This window comes from Micromys minutus (genome assembly GCF_963924665.1).
Source record: "Micromys minutus genome assembly, chromosome: 18".
Taxonomy (NCBI): domain Eukaryota; kingdom Metazoa; phylum Chordata; class Mammalia; order Rodentia; family Muridae; genus Micromys; species Micromys minutus.
The window spans coordinates 52,171,370-52,196,798 of NC_137953.1; the positions used below are offsets into that span (position 1 = coordinate 52,171,370).

At 36.2% G+C, this 25,429-nt stretch overlaps 1 protein-coding gene across 3 annotated transcripts in view; it reads right to left on the bottom strand.

Moving 5' to 3' along the window:
• Positions 1-25,429, bottom strand: part of GRIA4 (glutamate ionotropic receptor AMPA type subunit 4) — a gene marked incomplete at both ends in the record, with an annotated part of 362,750 nt that overhangs the window by 116,089 nt on the left and 221,232 nt on the right. The gene's annotated exons all lie outside the window — the stretch shown is intronic.

Consider the following 25,429-nt stretch of genomic DNA (forward strand, 5'->3'; position numbering starts at 1 on the left):
GGCTGGTAACTGAAGCAAAATTCCTTTTATTTATTTGTTGGTATCTATGAGTATGGTATTTGACTTGAAATGAAGGCTTCAAGGAATGACAATTGACAGCTATTGTGTTTTGTTTTTTATTTGCTACCATATAAAGATAACTCCAAAACTCTTTGTTTGACTGACTGATTGCTGCAGGATGATCAACACAGTCACAGGCTGGCATCGTCTCGTTGCTCACTCAGAGCGACCTGCGCTGGGCTCAGCCCCGTGCACGCTGCTCCTTTATTTGTTTAAGCACTATGTGGCTGTCAGGTCTCATGTCGGGAACAAGTGTCCGTGCTGCTATTTTCTTGATGACATGGATTTTACAGGACAAAGAGAATATACACGTTCACGAAATTTATATATTTTCTCACTTAGAAAACACTGCCAATATTCACCCTAACAAAAGCAAACGTGAACTTCGAGTACATTGTTTCACTGTTGGATTGTTCAGATTTAGAATTTATGCTGCAAGTGAAGAAGACAAAAACCTAGAAGACAATTCTGGTTAAATGTCAAAACATGTTAGCCATTGAAAAGGCCCATTAATCACAGTCAGAAACCACCGGCATCTTTTCAAGCAGCAGGAAAGACGCACACTTACAAACCCAGAGCCTTGCTCAAGTTCTGTCTTTTTATGAATCTGTTTCACTTTAATCCACTTGATCATTATTTACTTCCCCTTCAGTACATGTGCCTTTTTTATTTGCCACAATATTTGAGAATGTACTGCCTCAGGGAGAAAATGCTGCATTTGAGGCTGTGATGATGTAACTTATTTGTTATATAAACCAGAAAGCACAAGTCAAGCTGTACAGCTTCTACCTTTATCTTCTTAAAAATATGCAATATTGTTAGCCAAAGCTAATGTTACTTTTTTGGATAAATGTCATATAGATAACAATAATTCATTACTAAAAATAATTTTTACATGTCATCTTGAAAAGCTAATATTTTAATTTTATATCCTTTGTTAAAAATTTTCTGCATTCAAGATCTTATAAGGTGCATCAAGATCAACAAAAGTACAAATGGTACCTTTCAATGAGTGTGATATCTATAAAACTTATAATTAGGTGACTGATGAGTCCAAATATACCATTTTGTAAATAAATGCAAAGAAATAAAAATATCCTGCAATTGAAGTACAGTTCATTCAGATATATTTATGTTATTGAATCACAGTAAATAATCCGCCTTTCTAAAGTTCTTCAAGAACACTGTCAAGCAACATGAAGTACCTACATCATGTTATCTTATTGTACAGTGATTTCCTTAAATAAGATGGCAGCCAGGTTTAACACTACCTTCACAGTAAAACCTCTTGTACCATCAAAGAAAGTAACCCATTTAGTGATGAGTAGCTCCTCAGTTGTATTTCTTCTTCACCACAAATTGAACGGCTTATTTAATATTTGCGTGTAAGATTACTTAGTGTATTTGTCAATACACAAAGCAGCAAGAGGTTAAACAGGAGAAATTCATGCCCAGGAGGAGATCGCTTCAAAAAGATAGGAGCTATCTGGATACTGTGGACTGTTTTATCTACATGAAGACCAGTAAATACCTACTGTGTTTTCAATAGTAGAGTTATGGTCAGATGGCACAATGCTTAATTTATAAATTATGTTTCAAAGGACTAAGACATGGAGAAAAGGGGAAGGGGTTAGAACACAGAATTTATCAAGGAAGTGATCAGAGTAACAAAGTCAGGGGAGAAGGAAGCAAATGATGCATGTTGGATGTGGGATAGAAAAATGTCTTGGTTATAGAAACCGTGGTGTGTGTGTGTGAGAGAGAGAGAGAGAGAGGGGGGGGGGAGGGGGAGGGGGAAAGGGAGGGGGAGGGGGAGGGGGAGGGGGAGAGAGGGAGAGAGGGAGGGAGGGAGGGAGGGAGGGAGAGAGAGAGAGGGAGGGAGGGAGGGAGGAAGGGAGGGAGAAGGAGAGGGAGAGATACAGAGACAGAGACAGGCACACAGAGAAAGACAGAGACACACAGAGATACAGAGAGACACACAGGGAGAAACAGAGAGACAAAGTCAGAGTAACAGAGAGAGAGACAGAAACAGAGATACACAGAGAGAAACAGAGACAGAAGGACAGAGACCAGAGACAGGAAGACAGACACAGAGATGGTGGAAGACAGAGATAAAGGCTTATAGAAAGATAGACAAGATATTTGATTCCAATAAGGTGTTGTTGAGCGTGGATGCCTGGATGGAAGTGATGAAGTGAACTGGTAGCCACTTGTCCCTACATAAAGCCATCTTCACCGTTTTACAAGCTATTGTGCATTAATCTGTTACTCAGGTCTGGCACTCACTAGTCGGTTTTAAGAAAATTGTGTGTGTGCTGCAGATGGAGCTGAGTCAAAAACATGAGGATGATTCTGAAATCCTTGCTGCATGTCATATGACCATGCTGGAAGTACAATGTGTGTTTAATTTTTGGATACTTGTTTGGATACTTGTCAAAGCACCAATTATTTCAGAGCTGAAATAACATGTATTCAAGGTCATGGTCCTGACCGGAAGATCTCAGCACATAAGAGAAACTGAACATGACAGCCTGGGTAAACTTTCTGACAGCCGTTACTGTGGTTTTCGTTTTGTTCTACACTTTAAGAAGCACATAGTGAAAGAAAAATAATCATTCTTTCCTATGTAGGTGGAAGGGGCCCATGTAAATCTGGCATGCGGGATAAGGACTAGCTTTTCTTAGAGGACAAATGCCAAATATAATTTCAAAGGTGAACAAAGCAATACGTTTACATCTGGCTCGCCCCTCCCCCAATATCTTGCATTTTCTGACACCAATATTTTCCATCTTCTCCACATTGTAGTGTTTATTTTCATTTCAGATGAAAACTGACAAAGGAACTTGAGACATTAGATCTGTAAAGCAGTGTAGCAAGTACTGTAAGTTGTTTTTTTCTAGCAATTTCTCCTTTATTCAAACAGTGGCATTCTAGCCTGGGGTAAAGACAGGATAAGTATTTATTCCTGTCATTCATTTGGAGATAGGACTATGACTAAGTGTCAGCTAGTAGAATATAGGTAAGCTTTGGAGTTCCTTTCTGCTTTGTTTGGTCATTTTGTAGCTGAGTGTGAATCTGGCTACCAAGTTCCAGCTTTAAGTAATGAGATGAGACTATTATGTCTGTATGGTTTTGTTATTTTATTGAGCATTTAATAAAAGTTTGGCCTTTGTATTCTATCTCTTGTAATCTCTTAAAAAATATTTTTGTTTTTGAGATTATGGTATAATTACATAATATATCCTCCAATATCTCCTTCCAAAACTTTCTATATGATCCTCCTTTTTCTCTTTCAAATTCATGGCCTCAGTTTTACACTGATTGTTGTTACATGCATTTAAAAACACAAATCTCTCACAATTAAACTATTTTATATATTTGTTGTATTATAATGGTTCTTTTGATATGTCATTCTTACTCTATTTTTAAATTTTTATGATTTTTAATTAAAATATTGAGATCACTTTCCTCCCCCCTTCCAAGAATTACATTTTATAGGAAACTAAGCTCATTGACTTAGTGATGTGGATTGTGCTCTGAGACCATCTATTACAGACCTGTCTATGAGAGGAATAAACCTGTTGTTTTGCTTTAGCCATTAGTCTGACAGAAGTATAAGCTTCTGTTAGTGGAGACTGAATCTGCTGTTTATGCATTCAAGTATCCGAGAGGTTTTCAAAAGAATGTAGAAAACCAAAAACTCTTACAAAGAGTTTGACACTATTTTCTTCTTTCTCTATGGTGTGTCTGAAACTGACCACAGGAAGAATTTTATTTCTGTACTTGAATAGCTTAGTCATTCATGTAGTCATTACTGATAGGGTGTTTAATTGTCATTATAGATTGCCAACTTGACAGGATTTGAAACATCGTGGAAATGAGCCTCTGGACATGTCTGTGAATCAGTTCTTATATTAGGTTAATTGAAAGGGGAAGATCCACCTTGGATATGGATAATGATTCTCTATGGGTCAAAGTCCCAGGCTGAGTAAAGAGTGGGTAGCTAAGCTCTAGCACTCATCTTACTGACTGAGGATATGAGAGACCAGTCAGTTGCATCTCACATCTTCCAGCATCCCTTCCCCTCCATAGACTAGATTACTTGCACAGAAATCCCTACTAAGCTGAAGGTTTTGGTATCAGAAGGAACAAGTACACCTATTTTATAGAAGAACTATGAACACAATTCTTCAGCAATTCTGTGCACAAGTTCTTCAGTTTTTTTACTATTATTTTAGATACTGAAGTAAATGATCATACTTGCCCCTTAGCTGTCTCAAACTATTTTAGTTACTATTTGCATGTCGATGACTCATCAGCAGAAGGCAATGTCCTTCAAAGATGTATTAGAAGGTACCAATTCTATAGTCCCATGTAAATGTCATCACAGAATAGCATTGCTCTTTTTAACTCTCTTCTCCCTTCTTTGCCCTAGTTTCTTGCTAGAGAGAAAGAGGAAAAGAAAGGTGGATGGAAGAGAAGGTGGAAAGGATCTGAGAGGAGATGAGAAACAGAAAACCGTGATTGTAATGCATTGTATAAAAAATTTTTAATTACAAAAAGAGAAAGAGATCATCTTAGATGGCTAGCAAAAACATTTAAATAAAAGTAGCTCTTTCAATAATTGGCCATATATATAAGCTAATAAAACAAAGACAAAAACCAAAAAATGCAATTCATCTAACGCATTCTACACCTTATAATCAGATGACTTTCTGCAGGAATGCTTTCATGGCCTCTGTGTATGTCATATATCTTCCTAAGAAGTTGTTCACTCACTATTTCTAATTATATATTTGAATGATGATAAGAGGAAAATCTTTCTACCCCACAAAACTGTAGGTTGATAAAGTGTGGAGCTATTCTTGTGCTCAGAATCTAACCAAGTAGATTACAGTGCATGAATAAATTAGTGGGCAGTTCATGGAGAGGAATGAAGATGTCAAGAAGCTCAGAAATAAAATGAGGCATATCAGAGCACTCCCAGTAGCTTCAAATGTGTCCTATATTCCTGGAAGAAACAATTGTGTATATGTATATGTGTATGTATATATATGGGGAGAGAGAGAGAGAGAGAGAGAGAGAGAGAGAGAGAGAGAGAGAGAGAGAGAGAGAGAGAGAGAGAGAGAACATTATCTGGCCTATGACATGAGCTTTTAAGATAAATTGTAAGGGTCAGATTTGATGTCCTATTGTTTTAGGGAATTTGGTCTTTTCACCTTAAGAACTTTAAAAAAAATGATGCTTCTTAGAAATATTAGATTTCAAGTTTGGAAATAGAATGTCTGTCGGTGAGACAGAAACAGAAAGCCACATTTGACAACGTGCCTTAGTATCACAGATAATAAGCTCAGGAATCCAGCTTTGGAGTCATGCAGAAGCAGGAGCAAAGATATTAGTTTAGGATTAGGATAAATCACCTGGAAGTCGAAGGCATTCAAAAGAATGCGAAGGGGCTTTGCTTATGAACGTGGTCTGTTGTGGCTACCTTACTTATTCTGTTAGTACGTCAGGTACTCACTGATGCATGTGAAAGCCAATCCTTGCCATCACAAAAGCACTTGATGAAATCATATATAGAATGAAGAAATCCACTTTTTCTTGTTAGATGTATAAGTTATCCTAGAGATAATCTCTGTCTATTTTGAATATTTTCTATCAGCATACTGTTTATTTTTTTTAATTTTGTCTCTAACAGTTTTCTTAAGCTGACATTATGATGCTTCAGTCAACATCATTTTACAAACTAAAGTTATCTTCTTATAGTAAGTGAAACATTCTCGAAAGATGACTTTCCTAATAATAATGAATGTCCAATGTTTTATATATGTGAATATATAAGCACCTATGTTTATTATTTTGATCAGGAATTAAGATTTTTATTTATTTTGTATCACTCTACAAAATTCAAAATTTGTATTCTATTCTATTTTTTATACCATATTATCCTAAACAACAAATTAATCTACATAAAATATAACTAATAAAGGAAGTAAAATACATACTTGCAGCCTGTTTATGCATATAGAACCAAGAAACTACTTACAGTATACATTGAGATATTAATTCCATTCAAAATGGCAATACTTTGAAGTATTACACCTTAGAAGTAAGTATATGCTCAGGTGGAACTTAATAGCAGGGAACAATGTCATGGGTTATAATACAGACCTCATGTAATGGAGGGGGAAATAAAAAGTACACAAAAGATCATTCAGAATGGGCAAGTGATAGACAATTTTGCAGGAGGAACTTGTCTATGCTATGATTCAGTAGCATGCCTCAAATAACTTGAACTCATGACAGCCCTGTAAATCAGATGTAAGTGGAACCAAGGAGCTAGTAGGAAGGGGAGGAGGAAGGCAGTCTAAGGGATGACTAAAGTTAAAACATATGTAGCAATATTTTGTTTCATCTAGACAAATTATGAGAAAAGTGAGTATAACAAATTTGTTTTAGCAGCTTTAATTTCTCTAACCTGCACATTATGTATGTCTTTCTGTCTGGGGAGTTTTTCACATACATTTGAATTTTTAATTTTTGTTGCTCAAGAAAACCCCAATAAAAATACCTTACTTCTCAACCTAGAGAACCTTTTGAATTCAAATAAGTGTTAAATGTCATCAAAGTAAGTTAACTCTATTTAACTTGTAATTTTGCATATCAGATCCTAAAAGAATATGAGAAGCAATTGGAAAATTGTCCCAACACAGTTAGAAGGAGATCGTGAGCTGTAGGAGTCCCAGCTCTGCATGTCTCAGCCTTAAGTAATCCTTGGATACTGCTTTTCAGTTTGCACCATCAATATTTATAACAATCATATTGTGTTACTAATACAAGTCAAAACAACCTGCCAAACAGTCAGAATTAAAGCAACTGCAAAATTCTTTCAAAGGAGTCTGATTTTACAAGATTAAAAACAAATACTTTTCACAAAAACAAACAGTGACTTGAAATGGGTTGATCCTGAGATTTTTGCTGATTGGTGGAGTAGGGTAAGCCAGGATTTGCACAGACTTCCTAGTTTTCAAGAAGTGATTATTTTATTTTCTCTTATTTTGAAATATGAGTTGAACTGATTTCATTACTTAATCATGAAAGCAATTATCAGCAACACAAAAACAGGCCTGTTACATAACATGTTAAGTATTAGATGTTGTGTGCACATGCCACACTTTGTACTGTAAATAATATTAATTTGTATTTGGCTTTTACACATAAAAACCAAACTATTCATTTGGGTTGATTTAAAAGTGATGTTTTACAATGTTATTTTGTCTCCTCTGTGGAACAGGCTTAACAGTGCTTAATTTTCTTGTGATGGTTCTGGCAAAAGGATTTGCATACAATTACAGGGACAATTTCTGTTCCTAGCTGAGACAAACACAGGCTGATGTAAAAATTCACTGTATGATTAGCCTGGCTTTTATATCCTACTAAGGCTCACTCACTCCATTCCAAGAAGTTAGCATAGATGCATGTCAGGGATTGAAGGTGAATGTTTCTGATTACTGGCTACTACCATTTTAATATTTATAGCAACAGAAAATAAAAACTCACAGGATCACCTCAATAAGTGCAAAATAAGCATTAAACAAAACTCTAACACTCCTTAATATTAAAATTTGTAGAGATATTAGGGACACAAAGAACACAATCAACATTATAAAAAAAAAAGCCTTAACCAAGATCAACTTGAATGGAAAGAAACTCAAAATAATTCCACTAAAATCAAGAACAAGATAAAGTTGTTCACTTTTTACATCCCTCTTCCATAGAGCACTTGAAGTCTTAGCTATAGTGTGGTTTTCAACATAACGAATGCCGCAAGCCTTTAATATCTATGTTGTGCTGACCACTCAACTATGAAATTACTAATATTACTTTACACCCGCAATTTTGCTAATTTTGCAAGTTTGCCAGAGGTCTGGCAAAGGATTTGCGACCCATATGTTGATAACTGGTCTACTCGAACAATAAGAATGAAAGGAGATCAAAGGGGATACATATTGGAAAGAAGTCAAAGTATCTTTATTTGCAGAAAATATGATAGTATACATAAGTGACCCTAAAAATTCTACCAGAAATCTTCTACATCTGATGAATACTTTCAGCAACATAGCAGAATACAAAATGGACTTTGAACTATCAGTAGCCTTCCTATATAAAGATGACAATGAAATGAGAAAGAAATCAGAGGAATACCATCTTTTACAAAACCATTAAAATATGCAATACCTTAGGTTAATTTTAACCAAGTTAGTGAACTTATATGATAAAAACATTAAGACATTAAAAAATTGAATAAGATATCAGAAGATGAAAATTTTGTTCATGGGTTGGTAAGATTACTATAGAAAAAATCACCATTCTACCAAAAGCAAATTACAGATTCAATGGAATCCCCATCAAAACTCCAATACAATTCTTTGTGGATCTTGAGCAGAAAAATTTCAGGTTCATATAAAAGCACAATCAAACAAACAAAAAACAAAAAACAAAACCAATCCTCTCAAAACAAAACAAAAACAAACACACAGAAAACCTAGAAGAGCTAAAAATGTACTAAATAGTAACAGAACTCTAGGAGATGTCATAATCCCTGATTTCAACTATGGATTAGCAAAAGCATCATGGTATTGGTACAAAAGTAGACATATTGATCAGTGGAATCTAAATGAATATTCATATAGAAATTTACAGACTTATGGACATCTTATTTTTGATGAAAAAGTCAGAAATACACATTGGAAAAAAGAAAACATCTTCAACACATTCTGCTGGCCAAACTGGATGCCTGCTTCTAGCAGAATGCCAACAGATCCATACTTATCATCTGCACAAGTCTTGCTGAGTATCGCAACATAAACCAGATCCATAGAGCCTAATAGGAAATAAAGTAGGAAAGAGCCTTAAAAATTAGGGACTAGCCTTGAACTAACTCACAAGACTTTTTGAACAGATCACCATTAGTACAGGAACTAAGAATAATCAATAATTAATGAATAGGAGCCTGTAAAACTGAGGTGATTTTGCTTGGCAAAATATACCATTCATCTGATACATTGGTAGTCTAAGAATGGGAACAGATTTTTACTAACTTCACATATGAGAGATAGCTAAAATACCAAACATGTAAAGAACTGAAAAGACTAGATATCAAGAAAACAAATAAACCAAATTAAAAATGGGGTACATAAACAGAACATTCTATATAAAGAAAACCCAAATGTCTGAGAAACACTTAAAGAAGTATTGAACATCCTGAAGAAACATCTTAAGGGGTGGCTGAATGCATACCTAGCAGTAGACAGCCAGCAGAAAAGGAACTCAATACCATCTCATGATGTCATGTCAGAGACTTTCTTCTTATAAGATCTTGAATATAGATATTTATTTTATTTTATTAATTATTTCTATTTCTTAGAAGGCTTTTTGTTTTTAACGAGAAACAAAAATGGGGTTGATAAAAATGAGAGGGGAAATAGAGACTGGAAAGAGTGGAAGAAAAGGAAACCATAACCAGAATATGCCATATGCTTATGTATAGTCTACTATATACACTATTTTCAGTAAAAGAAAATATACATACCCTAACCTGCTTTAACAAGTCCTTTCACACTGTGATTAAAAGTTAATCTATGCCCTACGGGGTTTAAAATAGCACTGTGAGGTTCACATCTTTTTCTAGAAAGAAAGAATTTAGCAGGAGTATAGATAGATCTAAGCACTAAATCAAAGGCTTTTGACTAACATTGACCTAATTCTAGATTTAATGTTTTATGTCCTGCAGAAAAAAGGCCCTTAGTTTCTGGGTGAATTGTTAACCAAACTGTATCACAGTGCAGCATCTGAGGTTTATTCTGAAGTATAAACTTCTTGCTTACTGTAAACTTTGCTGTGTTGTGACACTGAGACCACATCTGCCTGAGACTGTTACAGAGAAGTTCAAGGGTAGAAACATAACTTTCCTGTGCACTTGGGAGGAGAGCAGTGAGCATCTCCCCAGCAGGAAGAGAAGCCATGGCACCTCCTAAAAATAGCCACAATACCGAGGAGTTCTTTGTGGTAATGAAACTTCCTGGGTCAAGAATGAATCCTTAATAGAGGAAATAAAGTTAACTCATACAGAATAGAATCATGTTTTTCATTGTCTTATAATTCCTATCACAAACGAATATAAAAAGGGAGGCTCTAGTGTGAGACCGATTAAAAGCTAAATGGTTTTGGCCAAGAACTTCTCTCTCATTAGTATCTTTTACATAAAGGGAAGGTAATAAAGCTCACACTGTGCCTGTAATGTAATATTTGCTATAGAATAAGCAGGTCATAGAAAATGTTTGGAAGATATTATTATTGTTATCATTGTTTCTATGATCATTAGATTTGATCAAATGGTGATGTTAAAAGGCTGGGTTCTTCTAACCCTTGTCATTGGGTTCATTAGACAGGTTGGTACAGTAGATGTAAAACCTCTCTTTAGATCCTCTACTGCAGCTTCCACAGCGAACTTTCCCCAGCAGCTATAATGCCCATTTATTAACACTTTTTCAAATCTAAATATTTCTCCATTGTGATTTGAAGGTTTAAAGCTATAATCAAACAATAATATGTGTGGCACAATTAAATCGTAAGATTCCTTGTTTTGCTTACAGACAACAAGGCAGCAGCAATAGCCTTTCTGTATGTTTGGCAACATTTGATCAAAATTGTTCTACCTTGTCAGCTCATCACTTAGTTCTTAAAGTGTGTCAGTGAGGATTTGTAATAAAAAGATCACTGCTCTAGACTTTTGTTCAGGATGCTCTAGGACTGCCTTTAAGCTGCATCAATCGCTGCTACAGAAATGTGTCCCTTTCTGACGTTTTCTCCTTTTATAATAAAGACTATATGCAGATGGTTTCTCAGAGGGTCATGCTTCACCTGAGAACTGAGTCAACACATCTCACTGTAATTTGTTACCTCTGACTTTAATTCAAGATATTTGTATCAAGTAATATTGAATAGGCATGATCTCTGTTTGCTCTAAACTTCCTTAAGGAACATTTTCTTACTTTAAACAACCTCACAATATGGTCTCACATTTAACTATCCTTAGGAGGGCACCATTAGAGTTATCTTTTTAACACAATCGATATTTTTCAATCCCACCACTTATTTGTTATCAGTTTGTCAGAGTATATGTTAACTTTCAGCATTATAATCATCCTAGCCTTTTCATTTACAAGTTAGTTTTTCATACTTTTCATATAATTGGCTGCTATTTTTTAAAAATAATATGCCTATGTGTACATGTGATAGTAATATGTCTTCAGTAAATGTATACGTTTGCTATGTAATGTAACTATACATATGTATTATGTAATATACACTCTATATTTTCAATTATTTTGTTAGAATGTAATACCTGACTCATTGGAAGAGTTCAGAAATGAATATACATTGAAATTCTTTCTAACAATTTTAATCAATGAATTTATTTTACAAATCAGCTACTATAACTCACAGTAATTTGCAATAAAAATTAGACATCCAAATAACTTGAAAATTGAGTTTATCTTCCAAAACACAAATTCATTTATTGTTTTAAAATGTTAGAATTGCTAACAAAATATTATTAAAAATTAATATGTATGGACTTCTCTGCAAGTCTAAGCTTATTGCTTCTATTGATTTTATAGGTAAACGGGTGAGGAGTTTATGCTTTGAAAAGTAACATTGATTTGACATTTTTCCTAAAAGTAAATGTATAAGTCATTTATGGTATTTACCAAAATGTTAATGAAGACTGAGTTAAGGATTTTCAATGTTTTGTTTTTCTTGAAATTACTCCATAATAAAAGTATGCTTATCTACACAAATCTCTCCTCATATAACCACTGAGTAATAATAAACGCCTACCCAGGTTCAGTCATGACAGCAAAGGTATTTTGTTCCTGGTGCCTTGGCTTCATTTTTTTTTTTTTTTTTTTTTGATACTCAGTATTATGGTGTGTGGAAAATCCCAGTCTGCCAAAGCAAATGATAGTGCAAGAACTGGCCAACCCAGACGAAGCTTTGGTAGACAGCCACAGTGTGTTTACAGATGAATGAGTAAGGCAGTCACTGAGGTCTCCATGATTTGACTGAAATACCTGGAGGGAACTTTTAGAAAAAAATCACTTTGTTTAGTTAGCCCAGTAGCCATTACTTTTTTAAAGTGCGAGATGAAGAAAATAATTTTGTAGGCGTATTTTCCTTTTAGGGACTTGGTAGATATCTATTATCTTTAAATATTTTCTTAGTGATAAATCTTAGAAGTCTACAAAGACTTGTTGGAACATGGTCTAGTAAAATAGTTGTGTAAATAGAATTCTGAGTGCTTGTGTGAGAACACTCCAAGAAAATAAGACATGGACCTTTGACCTCAGATTATTTCAAACATGGAATGTTCTCGGAATATGCTTTTATGTGTCTCCCAGGTAGAGTTGATAGGATGGAATTTACTTTAAATTATTTATTAGTACTTAAGTTATTATTCAATTAAGTGTTTAAATTATCTTTTACATGTTTTTATAGAAAAACATGTTTTTTTGTCACCTGTAGCTTGTTCTTGTGATTGTATTGAGCTTGAACTCATGAGAACTTTACTCCTGTGACCTTTTTTAATCCTTAAAATATAAATTGTCTGAGGTTCTGAATAAAGTTGGCTATTACATAAGGGTTTAGTCTGATTTATAGATTGGCTTCATTCTTCCAGGTCTCTCCACCTCTAGAGATGGGACAAGTTTACTTGGAGCAGGAAGTTATGTCAAAAGCTGCTACTGGATAACTTGATCCTAATGTAAAAGCTCTGGTTTCAGAATTGTTCTTCAGTTCATTTTTTTTTTTTATTTCTTGCAGGGGCATTTAGAATTTGAATTATACATTTGTAAGATACAGCTTTCACTAGAAACCATAATTTACTAGGCCTAAGCATTCCATTTAAAGGGGTCCTCAGAACATAATGAAATCAGAGTATAATAGAAAAGCGAATCATTTTGTACGTTTTATAGTAGACGATTGTCCACAGAATAGTCATATATAATCTTTTCAAGCATGACTGCAGGTGATATATTTCTCAAATTCATTTGTCCTGGATATGTCAATATGTAGGAATCTAAAAAGGATGTTATATACCTTTAATTAAATGTTTAGTGCAGTGATATCTAATGTTTTCATTTGAATGAGGTAATTGTACATTTTATTATACAGAGATAATTAGGAAAAAGAATGAGGGCACTGTTGATTAAACCAGCAGATCAGGTATAAACGTGGCCTCTGTAGGTAAAGCAGATATAAGAGCCATGAAGGAAGAAATAAGAAACAGTGTTTTAAAGCAGTTTATAAACTTCAAATTTATACTTGGTTGTAATAAAAAGTTAGTAAAATAATTAGGAGAAAGGTATGACTAATGAAATAGGGCAGAACGATTATCTGTAGAGCTGTCACAGTATGATGCATGCCTTAGTTTTCTTTATCTTCTTTCATTTTGCCTGCCTAGATACCGATAAACCATGCCTCAGTAGAGACATGGATAATTCTATTGGTACATTTACTTGTGACTCTTAAAACACAACTAGAAAATATTCTTATTGCTAAAGGTCAACAAATAGTACCTAGAGTTTGGGATCAAAGAATGCTAGATTTCTAACATCTTCCAAATGAAATGTTGAAACCAATGCAGTTGGAACTCCATTCAAATATAATGAGAACACAATATTTTATTTTATCTAATAAATTAAATAAATTAAAAGTTTTGTGCATTTGGTTGCCAGAGTCCAACTGGATCTCATTGTTGAAACGCGGCTTCTGTTTTAAACATAGAAGAATATTCAAAGGATGCTCTAATAATTGAGGCATTGAACTTTGCTGTTTATTGTACACTGTACTTCATTTACAAACCAATTTAAAGTTGTTAAAAACAAAACATAATTGTATATTTGAAGAACAAAACATACTAGTTGATTTGATGATTGAAGGATCCCCATTACACAAGCACTTTCTGCTTCTAGTTATTACGCATGAAATGTCAGAATGAGCTCCAGATGGAGGAATCATAGTGACAGAGTAATCAAGCTCCTGATGTGGACACAAAAGATGCCCCAGGATGGGAACATGACTCCCCTAAGGCAGAGAGCTGGTGATGGGAAAAGCTAGCTGGTGGTAAATAAGGATCTGAAAATAACACCTTCTCATGATCCTGAAGAGCCAACTTTCATTGGCTGCAAGAAGTGTTAACAAAAAAAAAAAAAAAGAAAGAAGGAAAAGAAATGGAGTAAAGCAAGAAAGTATCTACTGAATTCTCTTTAAAATTAGTCCTATTTAAAAGCACTTAAACTTGACCTTCAAAGTTTATTCTTTCTTCTTTTAGCATCATAACTTTCAGGAATTGCGCGTGTGCGTGCACACACACACACACACACACACACACACACACAGAGAGAGAGAGAGAGAGAGACACGGAGAGAGACAGACACACACAGAGAGACAGAGACAAAGACAGAGAAAGATGGAGACAGACAGAGAGACAGAGAGAGATAGAGATATAATGACAGAAAGATACAGAGAGAGACAGGGAGAGACAGGGAGAATGAATGGAGGAAGAGAGGGAGGGAATGAGACAGGGAGGGAAGGAGGGAGGAGGAGGAGGAAAAGAAGAAGAAGAAAAAGAAAAGAAGAAGAAGAAGAAGAAGAAGAAGAAGAAGAAGAAGAAGAAGAAGAAGGAATATTCTTCAATTATTGGTCTAGTGCCAGTTGACCAGAAACTGTTTTTCTGTGTGTACTCTGGAGTCAGCATTTCCATTTCCCTTCAATTCTCTAATTTCTTGCTCAAAATCAGTACTTGACACATTTTTGGAAGAGATAAAGAGTATTGGAGGGGAATTAATGTGTGTTTTTCTTCTGCCCTTAAAGCACACTGACAGGTAAGTGTGTATAATCTGAATGTGGAATGTCATACACACATGTCCACTCAACCTATCGATACAGAAGCCCACCCCATATACACATAAGCATGTGCACACAAATACAAATTTCCACTAATGTGTTCACACAACTCTCTCCTCCAACATTGTTCTCTATTGCCAGGAAAACACCATCTGAGCTTTTCAGTAAATTCTTTTGTTCAACCATCAAACTTAAAAAAAAAAATCTCTCAATAGCTTCACTGCTTTTCTTTTCTTGCTTTGACTGTTGCAAAGACTTGGAAGAGTTTTTCTTTTTTGACTATGGACCCTCTTTAGTCTTTTCTCATTTGACAAGATGCATCTTTAAGCCAAAAGTCACATTATGCTTATCCTGGCTTAAAACTTCCGACAGCTGCTTCATTACTCAGAAAAAATGGCTGTTCCATTCTGCTTATTTATTTCCGTATACTTTCTTTTCTTTTTGGCTGCTTGCTCACTCTGTCCTAGCCAAACCAACACACACACACACACACACACACACACACACACACACGCATACACACACACACAGACATAGACACACAGAGACACATACATGCATGCACATATGCACATACACACATATCGGGACATTTAAGATGCTCTCCCCTCTTATTTGAATGCCTTTCTCCAGAATGCCACCTGACCCTATAACCTCTTTCAAGTTTCACTCCACCTGCACCTTCTCAATAAGATTGTTTTTGAGAATGTCATGTTAGAATGACACAAAGTTAAACAAAGAAGCAAACACAAAATCTAATCCCCAGTATGTAGAAAATAATTGAAATTTGAAAATATTAAATAAATAAAAGAAAAATTACTTTTGTTTTATTACTTGAGAAATTCCCAATTCTCATCATTATCTCTAGCTCTAAGACTGGCTTAGGTATGAGAGTCACAGACCTAGTCATATAAAAAAGTTGTCTCTTTGACTTTCTGCTCAGCTTTGCTGGACTATTTGGAAGAAAAGCAACAGCAAGTCATGATGATAAAAAATAAGAAAAATCTTTGAATTAACATTATATATTTATACAATTAACATATATAATTTACTAAAGAATACATTTTAATTTTTGGAGGAGAAAGAATGATACATGTTTAAAATAATTAACCATTTTTTTTGTCAAGCTGAAAAAAAATTTTAATTTCATATATAAGTCATGTCCTTTCCTCCTCTTTGGCAACTCTGGAAAGCTGGATCCAAGGAACGTGAGGACGGAATCGCAGCCCCAGGCTGCTGGAACTCAGTGTTAAGTATCCACAGGTTGGCTTGCCCTCTTTTCCTCATAAGCAACAAGTAGAAGAGAGTTTACGTGTTGGTTTTTTCCTCAAGAGTAAAACACAAGGCTCTATGAAAAGGTGCTAGGGTTAAAACGTGAGATACAAAGGATTCCAACCCACTTGCCACCTCTTTTTTCAGTTGATGTGTCTGAATCAGGGACAAATTTTATTGAAAAGTGAGGGTTAAACAGACATATCAAGTCACAGAGGAGAAGTAAGTGAATAGATTTGTGTCATGGAAAGAATTGAATTCCCAAAGACAACTAGGATGAAATTCACACTCCAGGGCTCTTTAAAAATGAGCTGCCTGACTTGTATGCTTGACTTAAAGGATTTCCATAAGTAATGAAGGGAAAGATAATATTTTCTGAGGACTTAGGGTGCTTAATTACACGAAGGTCTACAAAAGTAGGGAAAGGTCAGAATCTCATGGTATAATACATAAAAAGGGACAGTTTATGAAGTCACAGAGACAGCAGTATGAAGGGCTGACTAGGATCCTGCTTCTTTATGAGATGGTAACCTTTGTACAAAGGCACATTTTCTCTTTGCTTGATTTCAAGGGATACATGTATTATTTTTGTAAATTTAGAAACTCTGAAAGCATTTGATGACTTCTTTAAGCAATTTTAGTGAATTTTATAATATAGTAAAAAGAAGTCATTGCTCATGAGCCTTAGACTGTTGAGATCACTGTACTGTGTTCTAGTGTGGATAACAGCAGAGCATTCTGAAGTGCACCTTGGAGCATGGGGTACAATGTACATTTATGGCAAAAGAAATGACATATCCTCTATTTAGCAAATTTCTGTGAGTTTGATGATGAAATTGAGAAGCAATATTGGAATGTTAAGCAAAAATAAGTTGTGCAGAGAGAATTTGTTAGTGGTCCATCCAATATCAATATGATGTTGAATACAATTTTGTCGCTTTGTTGTGAGTAGTAAATTGTTGAATGAGCTGAATAGCATCAGTGAGGAAAGCTGTGTGCTCGAGCATTAGTAACGGGAGAAAATATTAATATAAATCCTGAAAACAGCAACAATGACAACATTTGAATACATAGAATCGGAGATTTAAAGCAATTAAAATTATTTAAAATATAACCATATTATCTGTAATAATATGTAGATTATTTTTAAATATGCAATGTCTCCAGATTAGTGTGGATGATCAAGGCCTGAATCTACATTAAAGCAATTGCCAGGAGACTTGAAAATGAAAGTGAGATGCTTGTGTGCGTCCAACGACAGGGGAAACTCTGTGTTTGCAGAATGGAGAAGGTTTAGGTTATTATGAAGGCAGATTCACAATTTTCATGTAGAAACTGTACAGTATTACTACTTAATTTGTAGGAATAAAGTTTTTGGTTTTAATTTAAAACTGAAAGCAGTTTATTTTACAGAATAAGACCATAATTATTTGATTAGATTATTATATCTTTATTAAAAATAATACTAATTAACAATATAATTTAATCTTGTTCTTCTATTATTGAGCATAATAATCAGCTTTGAATCAAAGTTTAATTTATTTTAATGATAAAAACCATAGCACATTTTAAAAATTGCTTGAAACAGGTCAATAATGTTGAGGCGATCTAAATAAAATATTTTCAGATTAAGAATTTTTCTTTATTCCATCCTACCTTGACTGTACCAGAAAGATAGGTGATTATATTAGGAATAGATTTAATTACTCTGTTTCACTTTCTTACCTACAACTGAACGTCAAAATAAAATTATTTCATTTAATACTTTTGTCCATTTAAAAGGTAATAATAATAAATATTATATTAGAGCATTTTTTCTTTTAAATTTTTATTGGATATTCTCTGTATTTACATTTTAAATGATATCCCTTTTCCCCACACTCTCAACCCCACTCTCTCTCCACTTGTTTCCATGGAGGTGCTCCCTATCCCAACTACCCTCTCCACCTCAGCGCGCCTTGGCATTTCACTACACTTGAAAATGCACCTTCATTAGACTGTAGACCTCCTCTGTCATTGATTCCAGACAATGCTATTCCCTGCTACATATGCAACTAGAGCCATGGGTCTCTCCATCTGTGCTCATTGGGTGGTGTTTTAGTCTCTGGGAGTTCTGGAGGGTTTGTTTGTTTGGTGATGTTGCACTTCCCATGGGGTTGAAAACCCTTTCAGTTCCTTCAGTCCTTTTTCTAGATCCATCATTGAGGTCCTTGTGTTCAGTCCAATGGTTAGCTGCAAGCATCCTCAGCTGTATCTGTATGGCTCTGGCAGAGCCTCTGAGTAAGCATCCATATGAGGCTCCTGCCAGTAAGCACTAATTGGCATCAGCAAGATTGCTTGGGTTTGGCTGCATATGGGGTGGATCCCTAGTAGGACAGTCTCTGAATGATCTTTATTTTAATCCCTGTTCCTCTATTTGTGTCTGTATTTCCTCCTGTGAATTCATTATTCTCCCTTCTAAAAAGAACGGAGGCATCCACATTCTGGTCTTCCTTCTTTTTGAGCTTCATAAGGTCTGAATTATTTCATAGTTATTTAGAGCTTTTTGGGCTGGTATCTGCTTATCAGTGAGTACATCCCATGTGTGTTCTTTTGTGACTGGATTACCTCACTCAGGATGATTGTTTCTAGTTCTATTCGTTTGCTTAGGAATTTCATAAAGTCATTGTTGTGTGTATTTGCACATGTGTGCATGCTAGCACATAGGACTTTGCTCACGTTCTCACATGTGTGAGCTCACACACATAACCTCACAGTTGCCCTTAGAGGCTATAAGAGAATACTGGATCCTCTGAAGCTGGATTAAGGCATCTGTGAGTTGTCTGTCTTGGGTTCTAGGAAGCAGGAACAGTACAGCTAACTAGTGAGCCAGCCCCAAGAAGCACCGATTTTATTTATGTCACTTTAATAACTCTCTTACTGGTTCTTAAAAACTGTTTGATTTTTTTGCAATAAAAATTATCATTCATATAAAGCACATAAAATCAAGATTCTGAGTTATATGCATTGCACATGTATTATCATTCAGCCTTGCAAAGCATTTTCTAATGCTTTCAATTGTATATTTCGTATTAACTACACCAAGAAAACCTAGTGTGCTTTGTAAAAGATCATCCATAGATTGTGTGGTGTCTCCAGATTCAGTCTCTTCTTACAAACTCATGGGATAATTGTGGAAGATAAAATTTAAGGTTCATTGAATAAATGTCTATGGCAATGATCATATTTGTACTTCTTTTTCTGCATATATGTGTGTGTGTGTGCTAATGAGCATACATATGTGTACACATGCACATAGAATCTCCAAGTTGGTTGTAAGGCACTTCTTTTCACGGCTCTGTATTTATTTATTGAGAGTGTCTCTCGATGCCGGTGGAGCTCATTACACCTCGCTACACAAACTACCCTATTTGACCTAGAAATCTCTCATCTCTGTATCACCAGAGATGTGAATACAATGGTGGCCTTCACTGCTTGTCTTTTACACGGGTTAGAGGGATCTGAATCTCACTTTTCATGAACACAAAGCATCTCCCAGTGAAGAAATGGTATTTTTTTGTTATTGCTCTGAGGATGGAGTCTGATATGAAGAAAACACCTGTAATGTGCAATACCTGCCAAGCCAGGAGTTATCACAGGCAGATGGCAGTGACATGCAGATACTGCCTCTAAGCTCCTTCAATAGTGTATCATTTCATGACACTTACTTCTTTAATGGCTAGTGTATGTCAATAACTAACCTCAAATGAAACTCTTCTATGAACACTAAAAAATGGTTGGCCATGTGTTAGATCCCTGTCTTTCTAGCCTCTCAGTTTATAGCATCCCAGCAAAGTAAGCTGTCAACACAGCAAGTCAGCATTTAGTAAGTCTCCTCTCTCCCCTGTCTGCATTTTGCTTAGTGTATGAGAGATGGGGTGGGGGTGGGGGATCTAATCCAATTGTTACACAGAGCTTCATCCTACTCTCTCCCTAGGAGTCCATTTCTACCAACTGAAACTGAAGGGACGAAATGTTCTACTACTGAGAGAAGTTGAGGATGAACAGAGCAACCTGAATCGTACTAATACACAATATATCATGGTTATTACATTTCTACGATATTCCAAATGTCTTTTATGACTTACTTTCTAAATTAAAACATTCTCAGATTATTTCATCTGGGCAAACATTAACTTATTCATGTGCCTTTTTTTCATACTAATTATTGTCTTATTTTTCTGTTAACTAGTATATTTTTCCAGTTAGCTAGTGTAATACGCACACACGCACACACATACTTTTCCATTTAATGATACTGCTTTCTCAAATACCACCATTGGTCTCTGCTTTTTCAAACTTTATGCCTTTTGCTAACTTTTATATTAATTAAAAGACATAATGAGATGAATATATATCATCTGGGATTTCAGCTTCCAACCTGCTAATTGATCCCAATTCTTTTTTGGGGGCTGAAAAAAGGGTGTATTCAGCTTACACTTCTACATTGCTATTTATCACCAAAGGAAGTCAGGACTGGAACTCAAGCAGGCCAGAAAGCAGGAGCTGATGCAGAGGCCATGGAGGGATGTTACTTACTGCCTTGCTTCCGCTGGCTTGCTCAGCCTGTTTTCTTATAGAACCCAGGTCTACCAGCCCAGGGATGGCGCCACCCATAATGGGCTGGGCCCTCCCCCCTTGATCACTAGTTGAAACAATGCCTTACAGCTGGATCTCATAAAGGCATTTCCTCAACTTAGGCTCCTTTCTCTGTGATAACTCCAGCTTGTGTCAAGTTGACACAAAACCAGCCAGTACAATTGACCCCTTGTCAACTTGACATACAAGCACAACACTATTAAGCCTCAACCCTTACTTTCTTATTCATCCCTAAGATCTAAGAACTTTTAAAAGTTCCACAGTCTTTACAAATTCTTACAAATTAAAATTCCATTTTCGTTTAAAATTAAAACTCTTTATTCAAAGTCTCTTAACTGTGGGCTCCATTAAAATACTTTTTTCCTTAAAGAGGGAAAATTATAAGGGCACAGTCACAGTCAAAGCAAAATCTAACTCTAACTGTCCAGTGTCTGGGCTCTACCCACCCATGTTCTTCTGGGTCTCTTCAAGGGCTTAGGTCACTTCTCCAGCTCTGCCCTTTGTAGCACACACCTTGTCTTCTAGGCTCCAGCTGCCTGTTCTCCACTGCCGCTGCTGTTCTTGGTGGTCATCTTATGATAGTCATGACTTGGTGGTCATCTCCAAAACACTGCTGTCTTTCGCTGCAGTTAGGCTTTAACAAGAGCTTCTCATAGGCTCTCTTCATGGTGCCAAGTCTCAACATTTTTACATGGCCCCTTTAGTCCTCTATGAGAGTGATCAACCATCCACCCACTCCCTCCCACCTCTCCGCCCGGACATTCTCCTACACTGGGGTATTGACCCTTCACAGGGCCAAGGGCCTCTCCTTTTCTTGATGTCTGATAAGGATGTCCTTTGCTACATATGTAGCTAGAGTTCCTCCTTGTGTACTCTTTGGTTGGTGGTTTAGTCTCTGGAAACTGTCGTTCGTCTGGTTGATTGATATTGTTGTTCTTCCTATGGGGTTAAAAATCCCTCTGGTTCCTTTAGTCCTTTTTCTAATTCCTCCGTTTAGGATCCCTGTTGTCAATCCAATGGTTGGTTGAGAGCACCGGCTCTGTATTTCTCTGGAGACACACATATCAGGCTCCTGTTAGCATGCACTTCTTGGCTTCCACAATATTGTCTGGATTTGGTGACTATATATGGGATGGATCCTCAGCTGGGGCAGTCTTTGGATGGCCTTTTCTTTATTCTCTGTTCCACCCTTTGTCTCTGTATTCCTCCTGTGAATATGTTTTCCCCTTTAAAAAGGAAGGCTACTAAAACTTTTGGAACAGGTTTTATGAATCGGAGCTCCTTCACTTTCTCTCACTTCCTATGGACCTTCTTATTGGCTGCTTCTAGCCACACATCCTTATAGTGTGCACTTCCAAAGCTACAGGGGAGCACTTTACAACCAGTTCATCACATCATCTTCCATCACACAAACATAAATAACCAACGAAAGAATTTTAAATAGAAATGCACAGCAAAATGGTGACTGATGTGGACTGACTTTACTGAATAAGCAACGGGATGGCCAAGATGATGGCTGTAAAAAGTGATGCTTGAAACTCACTATTGAGTATGTAAAAATCAAAAGTGTAATGAAATGGGAAGCTATCTGGGTATGGGTGGGAGAAAAATCACATGGTGCTGTATTCCACACTAATGGACCATTACAGATATTTTAAAAGTCAGAAATGTGGAATTAAAAAAAAGAACCTACATTGAATACAGCCTCCTAGGAGTAGACATCATCAATTCTTAATTTTAGCAGAATCTGAGGCTAAAGATATGACTTTAGTGGTAAGAAATGCAAGCTACTCTTTTGGAAGACCTGACTTGTGTTTGATATCCAGCATCTATATCAGGCAGGTCACAGCTGCCTGTCATTCTGTCTCCAGGGGATCCAGTCCTTTCTCCTGTCCTGCATGAGGACCTTCACTTAGAGCTCAGAAACACACAGGTACACAATGAAAAAGAAAAAGAACCTTATTAGAAATATCTCTTTTGTCAACATTTATTTGATGTTTATCAATTGCTTCCAAATTTTCCAGTGTTTATTTTTTTATGAATTCCAGAACAAAATTATTTTGATATATAAAACTTGCCTTTTATGTGAAAACTTTTTTGTTCTTAGTGTACTAACTAAATGTTTACCCAGACAGAAATGGTTTTTATTATAGCTGCACACATGAATTTAACAGATTAATAATTATTTAGAAAATTTATACACCACAAAGATGGAGATGGGTTGAGATATAGAATAGGTAGTTGTGCTATGACTTCTCTGAGCACATCAGGGACTATGTACAGAGCATGTTGTATTAAGTTATGGAACTATGAAGGACTATACAGAGCAAATGGCATTATTTAAGGTCATCCTTGATGCTCTACAGCAAGGAGAACAGTGAGTGAAGAAGGCCGCCTACCCATTAACTAACCCTTGTCTCCACCCCTTTGAGAGGATGTATAAAGACAGCAATAGAGAGCTAATTGCTCCTTAAGAGGACTTTTATGTTCATTTAGGAACTAGCTTGAACTAGTTTTTAATCTGTCTTCTTTTAGCCCACATAGGTCAACTTGCCAGTGTTATGATTTCTCTTTCTCATACCACTCTTCTATACATGTAGGCATGTGTTAATTTAAGCTCTTTCTATCCTTCCCTAAATCATTTTTTTTTTGAGAGACATCATCTTTTCCAATCCTTTCTTGGTTTTTGTTAGCATTGTCTACAGATCAGTTCAAACATAATTAAGTTCCTTAAATATAGCATGTGTTTCTAACTCCACATGTGAGCTTCCACAAACAAACACAGCACACAGACATAATAAACACATAGATGTTAACTATCTCTCTCTCTCTCTATCTCTCTATCTATCTCGTGTGTGTGTGTGTGTGTGTGTGTGTGTGTGTGTGTGTGTGTGTGTGTGTGTGTGTGTGTGAGTGAGTGACTTTAGGTGTTCTAATCTTGCCTCCAGATGAATGTGGCTCTAGACAAGTAATCTCAAGTCATTGGAAATAATGTGTTTCTCAGCTCAGTAAATTTGGAATAGATAATAAACTATGTGTCTATATTTATACAATTTATAGCTTAGGGATGTAAAAACAGAAAAAGTCAGATAAATAGTGAAACTTAAGGTTTGGTTTAAATCATTTTCAAATTATTCAATCTTTATAATATCCAGTCAAAGGCAGTTTAATAAGAGAAGAGGAGATGGTCCAGTGGTCCTGTAAGTATTGGCTGAGTAGACTCTCTTCCCTCCCTCTAACCCCTTTCTGCCTCTCTCTCCTACCCCATCTTCTCCCTCCTTTCTTTCTTTCCCAGGCCAGCCTCTTCCCTTCTTTTTCTTTCTCTTTCTGTCCCATCTTCCCCTCCATGTCCTCAAATAAGGTCTTTTTTATACAAGAAAGACAGACAGAAACAGAGAGAGACAGAGAGAGACAGTCAGGCACACACACACAGACACAGAGAGACAAAGATGGAGAGACAGACAGAGAGACAAAGAGACAGACACAGAGAGACAGAGAGACGGACACACATAGAGAGACAGAGAGACAGACAGAAAGCAACAGAGAGAGAGAGAGACAGACAGACAGACAGACACACACAGAGAGAGAAAGAGAGCATGGTTTCATTTATGGACCTCCTCAATTAGGCATCTTTTTGTCCTTTCTTAATGTTTATATCCAAATGCAAATAGATATGACCCATGACCGAGGAACTTCAAACACTTCTTTAAATTTCGACAAGTAAAGCCCCACCCACCTGCTTTCCTGTTAACTGGATCATCCTGGACAGGCACTGTTCACCACGTCTACAGAAGCTGCAATTCAGCCAGCATGAGGGACTCTTCGTTTCTTTTCTAAAGTCTTCATCTGTGTGGAATGTCAGTCTAGATGCCTCAGTGGACAAGGATGTCTGACACCAGGTCTGATGAACTGAGTTTGATCCCTGTTCCCATATGGTAGAAAGACACTAAAGGGCCTGCAGCCTTTGTCCTCTGACAAAGCAGGCATGTGAACGTGGGTTTGCGTGTGTATAAATAATAATATTAAATAGTGTTAAAATGTTAAGAATGTTATATATTTCAAGTTGTCACTAGCAGTCATATGTAAATTTCAACCCTACACAACTCCCATTTTCACTTTTAAATTGATATCTGCCTCATTTAAGAGAATAATCTACTAAACTAGTTTCTTAAATGCTAGTCATCCTATTCAAAGTTTCTGTTTCTATAACTAACCTATCTGCTACTGATGGTATTTCTAAATACAAAACATCCACTTCACTGCCTGGTGGAGAACATAGCCCTGGAATTTCGGGCATAAGCAGCAGTGTCCTTCCCAGGAGAACAAGAGACTGTATATCAGCTTAGGCGGTTTTATGCCACAAGGAAAAGGGAAGGCATGGTGCAGAAACAACCAAGCAATATTTAGCAACCCCCTACACTATTGTCTCAGTATCAAATTCATTTTGTTCTCTCTTCCTCCCTCGCTCCAAGAGGATGTCCCTCCCCTGCCC